Below are 7,140 nucleotides of genomic sequence, written 5' to 3'. Positions count from 1 at the left end.
AGCACGACGGCGCGCGGCGGCGGGGGGCGGGGCCACCAACAGCCTCGCCCCCCGCGCGCGGGGGCGGGGAGCTAGGGCGGGGCTCGCGCCGAGCCGCCACGCCCCTTGCCACGCCCCATGCCCGCGGGGGAGGGGAGGGGCGGGGCTGCCGCCGCCCGCCCCGCCCCGCGCGCCACCGCCCGCCCCGCCCCGTCCCACCGCCCCGCCCCGCCCCGCGCCCCGCCCCGTCCCACCGCCCGCCCCGCCCCACCCCGCCGCCCGCCCCGCCCCGCGCCCCGCCCCGTCCCACCGCCCGCCCCGCCCCGTCCCACCGCCCCGCCCCGCCCCGCGCCCCGCCCCGTCCCACCGCCCGCCCCGCCCCGTCCCACCGCCCGCCCCGCCCCGCCCCGCGCCCCGCGCCCCGCCCCGCCCCGCCCAGGCCCCTCGTGCCCGGCGCCGGGCGCTGCCCGCGCCCCCCGCGCAGCACCGGCCGCGCAGGCCGCCTCGTCCCGGCCTCCGCGGCGGGCGCCCGCCGCAGCTCGCGCTCAGGCGGCGCCGCTCCTGCCTTCCCGGGCTGGGGCGGCGCCAGGGCAGGGCGCAGCCCGCGCCGGGGCCGCGCCGCCGCTGGGTGGCACACGAGCCGCGGCGGAGGAGCTCGCCGGGCCCCGGGCGCGGTGCGCGGGGGCGGGGGGGCCGGGGCCCGGCCCGGGGGAGTCGCACGGGGGGTGCAGGCGGTGCTGGGGGTGCAGGCGTTTGGGGCAGTGCATGGGCGCTGCAGGGGGGCCCGGGGGCCCGGAGGGGGGAAGCGCGGTGGGCGGCGGCCGGAGCGGACCGGGCCGCGGCTCGCAGCGCCGGCAGCCCCGCAGCCTCCCCGGGGGCAGCGGCGGCGCCGCCGCGAGCACGCGCTTCCCCGGGCGCGCGCACGTGCCGGGCACCGGCGCCGCCCCCGTGCAGCCGCGAGGCGCCGCGGCCCGGCCGCTCCGAGCGGAGCCTGGGCTGCGCCTGCCTGCGGCGCCTCTGCCGGGCCTGCGGGAGCGGCCGGGGGCCGCCGAAGGGCTGGGGAAGCACCGTGCAGGCAACGCCGGCCCCGGAGGCCTCCGGGCTGGGGCAGCTGCTCGCAGCTCTGCGGGGCCCCCTGAGCCGGCTGCCGGCTCCAGGGAGCAGCTGCCGTCGGCGCCGGAGCAATGCGTGCCGGGGCGCAGGGAGGCGGCAGTGCCGGGAAGCTGCCCCGGGCTGAACTGGTGCAGCAGGCTCGTGTGTGCATGTGCACGTGCACATATGTGTGTGTGCGTGTGCATGTGCCCACGTTTGTATGTGCATGCATGTGCGTGCATGTGTGCGTGCATGCATGTGCGTGTCTGCATGTGCGTGTGTGCGCGTGCATGCGTGCGCGCTGCCGGCGGCTCCGCGCGCCCCGGCGGGAGGCTCTGTCCGCCGGCGCTAATAATACCAAGGTGTTCTGCCAAGTTCCGTCCCGCCAGCCGACGGCTTCATTCAAAGTGACAGGGGACCTGATTTATTATACTAACGAGCTGGCGGTAAATAAACATGACCTGAGAGAATCCCAGTGCCACAATTCCTTTCTTGTTCGGCTCCTCAGGGGAGATGAAAGGTTTCCTGCGATTTCCCAGTGCTGCCCAGCGCAGCCCCTGCTCGACCTGCCAAAGCTTTCTGCCGCTGTCGAGCCCGGCATGCGACTGAGTTGACAGGAGCAGCTTGCTAATTGCACTAATGAGGGGCTTGACAATCCGGGGCGGCAGGGAGACTCCAGCGTGGCTAATAAAACGGGCGAAGCTGAGCCGCGCGCTGGGTCACTGCGTTGCCAGGCTGCCGCGGAGCCGCCTGGAAGAGGAGCGTGCAACCCGGGAGGCAGCTCTGGGAAAGGGCTGCTCCGGACCCCGCGCGGTTCACGGGGCGGCGATGCCCTGCTTCCCGGGAGAGCCCGCGGCCGCAGGGACGAGGCCTCGGCTCGGCGAAGGAGCCGGGCGCTCCCGGCGCGCACTCGCCCGCTTCCTGCGGCCAGCGGCGAGCTTTGCACCGGAGCAGCCCGAGCTGGGCGTCCCGCGGCGCCGGGTGTCCCGTGGCAGCGGGGACCGGCCGCGGTCCCCAAGCATGGTCACGGCGAGAGCCGAGCAGGGCCCGCCAGCGCCGGGAGCAGCCACCGACCGCTCTCCGAGCTCTGACCTGCCGGGGCCGCGGCTCCTGCTGCGCATTTACCTTACGGCCCCTGTGGGCTTACAGTAACAAACAGGAATATTTTTGCTTTGGTAGGAAGGAAAATGCTAAAAAAGGACCAGTCCTGATGCTTATCTCTTTCTTTGCAGCCCATTGTGGAGCCCCACCGAAGCTCTTGGAGCTGCCCCGCTCCGGGGGGCTCATTCTTGGAGCGCCGCCGGGGGCACCGGCCCGCTGCTCGGCAGCAGCCGAGCTGCCCAAAGTAAACACGGAAAAAACCTTGGTCACTGCCCGGGCTCTGGCCGGCACCACACGTGACCCGGTGCTCCAGGCGCGGCCGGGCTGCCGAGCAGCAGCCTGGCTCTGGGGCCGCGCTCCGCCGCGGGGAGCGGCCCCGGAGAGCAGCCTGGCTCCGCTTTGGGAGTGCTGCTGAGCCGCGGATGTCTCGTGGCTGAACCCCAGTGCCCTGCAGCATCATCCCGCCATCCCTGGCTGCATCCCGTGTGCCCTGGTTGCACCCCCTGCTCCCCAGCTCCCTGCCCTCCACAGGCCCTGCTCTCTCCCTCCAAGGCCGTTGCCCGCAGTTGCCTCCGAACACTTTTGTTTCCTGTGGGAGCCCAGCTCAGTTTTCCAAGGTGGAAAAGCAATTTCTACCCTTGCAAACTGTTCCTTCTTTGTTTCGATTCCTAATCACGCCGGCCGGTCCGGAGGCTCTCTGGGCAAAGCCTTCGGAGCTCGCCAGGATTTTTGGTGATGCCAGGTTTCCCGGTGTGGGGACTCAGCCAAGGCCGTGGCAGCTTCCACCGCGGACGTGGGCAGCCCCGAGCCCGGCTCCTCTCACCGGCTTGAAACTCTCTTGGGAAAAAAATACTCCGAGACTAACAAGCAACAGGCTTGGCGGCCAGCCAGCAATTCAAAGGTCCCAAGGCGAAGCCTGAATTTGCAGCCGGCTGCGCTCCCCGCCTGGTTTGGCTACCGCGTCCCAGGGCACCTGCCGGAGCTGGGAGCAGCCGCCGGGCCGCTGGCGGAGCAGGGCCTGGCCGGGGCGCGTGGCCCGGCCCCGCTGCTGCGCGGGAAGGGAGACCCCGGCCGCAGGGCCAAGGAAAACACCTTGGAAAACAGTTTGCAAATGAGCGCAGGGCTGCGAGAGGCAGGCCGGGAGCTCAGCACAGCAGGGCCTGGCGCGGGGCGCCAGCACCTCCCGCACGCCGCCCTGGGCCGAGCCGAGCGGAGCCGAGCGGAGCGGGCTCCCTGGGCGGCCCACGAGCCAGGGCTGCGGCAGCCGCACGAGCCTGGGCAGCAGGAGCCGCAGGGCGGCCGGGCTTCCCGCGGGGTAAGGCAAACGACGCTAATCCCTGCTGACACCGGGGCGGCCGGGGCGAGAGGCGGCCGCAGCCGGAGGCGCCGCCACCACGGGCCCTGGCCTCCCGATCCTGGCGAGGGTGTCATGTGAAGCAGTAATTGGATCCCGGGATTTACTGAATGATACTGTGGATTATTGCACGGCCGCCGTGTCCCAGGGTAATCTCGTTAGGGCGTTACGCGGCCGCGTGCAGGCGCTGCGCTGGGCTGGCGCGCGCGGGAGGGGCTCCCTGGGTGTCCCCTCGCCGAAACCTTGTCCGAAGGGCGCAGAGGTGGGATCCGGCCCAGGGAGGCACCGGGGCCGAGCCCACGGGCCGAGCTCGCCCCCTTCGCCCCTGCAGCGCCCGGAGCGCTGCGGGCAGCCCCTGCCCAGACCCGTCTCATCCCCATCCCTGTCCCTACCCCCACCTCGTCCCCATCCTCCAGAAGGCCCCTGAGCACCCAGCTGGAGCCAGGGCTCACCACTTGCTCTGCACACAAAGTCTGCTTTTCCTGGGAGATTAATCTTTGGTGCTTGTGTCCCAGTGAACTTCCACCCACAGAATAACTGGCAGCAACAGACTTAATCAAAAACAAGCTTTTGTAGCACTTTTTGGCTTGGTTATGCCCTGCTAAAACATTGGCGACGCAGCCAGCTCCCGCAGCCGCTTTCCAGCAGGTTAACTTTGGCCGGGGCCGATAGCGCATTATCTGCTAAACACACATTTGAAGGCAAGTTAATGCCAGCATGTTTGACTTGTCTTTAGCTTCTGCTACTCCAGTTTTCTCCGGCTTTTCCCAGAGCCAGGGAATCTCAACACATAAGCCTGTAAACCAGGGAAAGGGCAGCAGGGCCTCTATCCTAAGATGCAGCGCGACCTCCTCCACAGAAACCACAACTGGCTTTATTTATCCTTAAGCTGGGCTTGGGGAACGGCAGAAATGTTTGCTTGTCCCACAGAGCGCTGGTTTATCAGCTGTTACTGGAGCAGAGACGATAATTGAGAATGAACAGCTTATTAAGCACGCTCAGCGTGTGTGGAGCAGCACGGATTTGTTGCGATGGGAGACGCCTTTCTTCCAAGGCTTTTCCGCCGGGCGCCGGGCAGCTGGGCAGGGCTCGCGGCGCGAGGGCAGCCGGCAGGCCCCGCCGGAGCGGGCAGCCCCGGCTCGGCCGGGACTCACCAAATCTGCTCCGGCAAACGCGCGGCGGCTGCCAGCGCCGCTCCGGGAGCTTTCCTGCGGAGGAGCGGGCAGGACGAAGCCGCGGCCCCGAGCCCTTCCTGGCATTGTCAGCCCGGCTCGGCGGGGAGGGAGCGCGGAGTGCGCCGGGCGCGGGCAGAGCTCAGCGCTGCGGTTCCCCGGGTGTGCTCCCACTCCAGGGGAGCCCCGGCCCCCTCCCGCGGCTCCTGCCCGGCCCTCCCGAGCGCCGCCCGCGCCAGGCTGCTCCAGCAGCGCAGGGCTCCTGCCCGGAGCCGCCGCCTCGCCTCCTGCGGCCCGCACACGCGTCCGCACTGGGAAATCCCAGCCCCGCGGCGCCTGCCGGCCTCCAGGTTTAAAAATACGTAAGGAAAATAATCCTCCAGCGCCTCCGAGGCCAAGCATTTCTGGGCAGGTTTCAGAAAAAACACCGGTGGCTGTGTTTTGTCTGCATGCGGCGGGTCCTGCGCCCCGGCCCTCGGCACGGCAGGAGAGGTGGCAGCCCAGGCGCCCGCTGCTCCCAGCCCCGGCCCAACGCCTGCCCGGAGCTGCGGCGGTGCGTGGGGGGCCAGAGCAGAGCCGGCTGCCTGCCCCCCGGCCCCGGCCCTCCCACAGTGCCCAGGACGACGCAGGACTCGGGGTCCGTCCCAGGGAGAGGGACGGGGCTTTGTGCAACATCCCAAGGGAACGGCCGCTGGAGAGGAGCTGGAGCTGGGCTGGGAAGCAGTCCACATGGCAGCCCGTCCCCTGGCACTGCGGGCATCCCGCGGCTGAGGGCCGGGAAACGGCCACAACAGGCTCCCTGCACGGGGATACCCAGGGGAGGAAAACGCGGCTGAGGCGGCGTTACTGAAACGGGGAATTCTCTGGCGCAGCATGGTTAGATTACGTGCAGAGCCCCCACCTTTTCCTCCCAGCCCCAAGAACAGGAACGGGGCCAGCGAAACGGCGCGTTCCGGGACAGCGGCGATCCCCGGGGAGCCCGCGCCACGCCGCGGGAAGCGGCCGTGGGGCCCCCGCCCCTCCCGGAGGTCCCCAGGCCCACGGGCAGGCGGAGGGGAGTGGGGCGAGCTGCCGCACGCCGCCGGGCCGCCCCACGGCGCCCGGGCTTGGCGCACGACGCCTCCCCGCTCTGGGCAGGAGGCTGCTCCGCGTGCCCAGCAGCACGGCTCCCCGTGCGGGGCCCGAGCGCCGGGGCGCTGCAGGCTGGGGCGTGGGGCAGAGCCGGGCGCTCGCGAGCCCTGGCGCGGCCAGAGCCTGGGCTCCTGCCCAGCTGCAGGAAAAGCAGGATCAACCTAGGCCGGAGCAGAGCAGGCAGCAGCCGCGAGGGCTGCGTGTCGAACCCCTGCTTGCGGCTCGGCCCTTCACCCGCGCAGCCCTCCTGCCCAACCCGGAGCAGCGACCGAGCCCGCGGCGCCAGCGCAACCCCCGAGGCCGCAGCCCTGGGGCCAGCCGAGCCCCCGCGGTCCCTGGGGACCCGACTGGAGCCGCCTCCGCTCCTCCGCTGTCGCCCGCTCGCTCCGACGGGGGACCTCAAGCCTGGGAGCATGGCTAACGCGGGAAGCTGATCCAGGAGATCAGAAAACCTTTCTGCAAAGCCTGCTCAGGAAACCGGGATGGATATCTCAAAAGAACAGACTTTCCCAGGAGATTTCCCAATAATTCCTGGAATTGGACTCACATTACCTCTCTTATCAAGCAAGACACGCGTACTCACAACAAGTGAGAGCTCTACCCTTTTACACCTGTTAAAGACATTAACTGCAGCAAACCCCAAAGCCAGTGATTGCACTTCAGGCTTATCCAGGTCCTCTGCGCTGCGCCCAGGGCGGCCAGCCCGGAGCAGAGCTGCTCGCTGGGGCCCGTCTGCTCCGGGAGCGGCGCGCTCGGGTGCGCCCGCACAGGCGAGCCTGCGGGACGGCTGCGCGGTGGCTCCCGGGTGCTTTTCAAGCGCAGCTTTGTTGCCCAATATCCTGTTTTCCACACAAGAAAAAAAAATTCCTAAAGGGATTAAAATTTAATCCTTCTTTTAAAGGAGACAAAATGGCAAAGGCACCGAGCACTGAGGACTCCCTCCACTCCCGACGAGGTGCGGGAGCGCCGCGCCACTGCGCTCCGTCCTGTGCTGCCGGTGGCTCCGGTCATCTCGGCGGCACGAAGCCTTCCCAAAGGCAACGGGAACCTTGCGGATGAGGACTGACCATGCAGCCCGGCAGCAATTAGCCTCGCAGGGCCACGGGAGCCCGACGCGCCCCGGGCAGCGGTTGCTTTGCCCGGAGTCCCGCGCGGGAACGGGACATGGGAACGGGTTCAGGACCAAAGGCTCCGCGTGGCCTCGGCGCGGGCAGCCCGTCCGCGCCACGCGGCCCGCGGGGTCCCAGCAGCGTGGCCCGTCCCGCTGTGCGCCCACAGCTCCGGCCGTTCGCTCTGGCCGTGGCACAGTTG

Source organism: Rhea pennata, chromosome 25 (genome assembly GCF_028389875.1).
Source record: "Rhea pennata isolate bPtePen1 chromosome 25, bPtePen1.pri, whole genome shotgun sequence".
Classification (NCBI taxonomy): Eukaryota; Metazoa; Chordata; class Aves; order Rheiformes; family Rheidae; genus Rhea; species Rhea pennata.
This window is presented reverse-complemented; position numbering follows the sequence as displayed.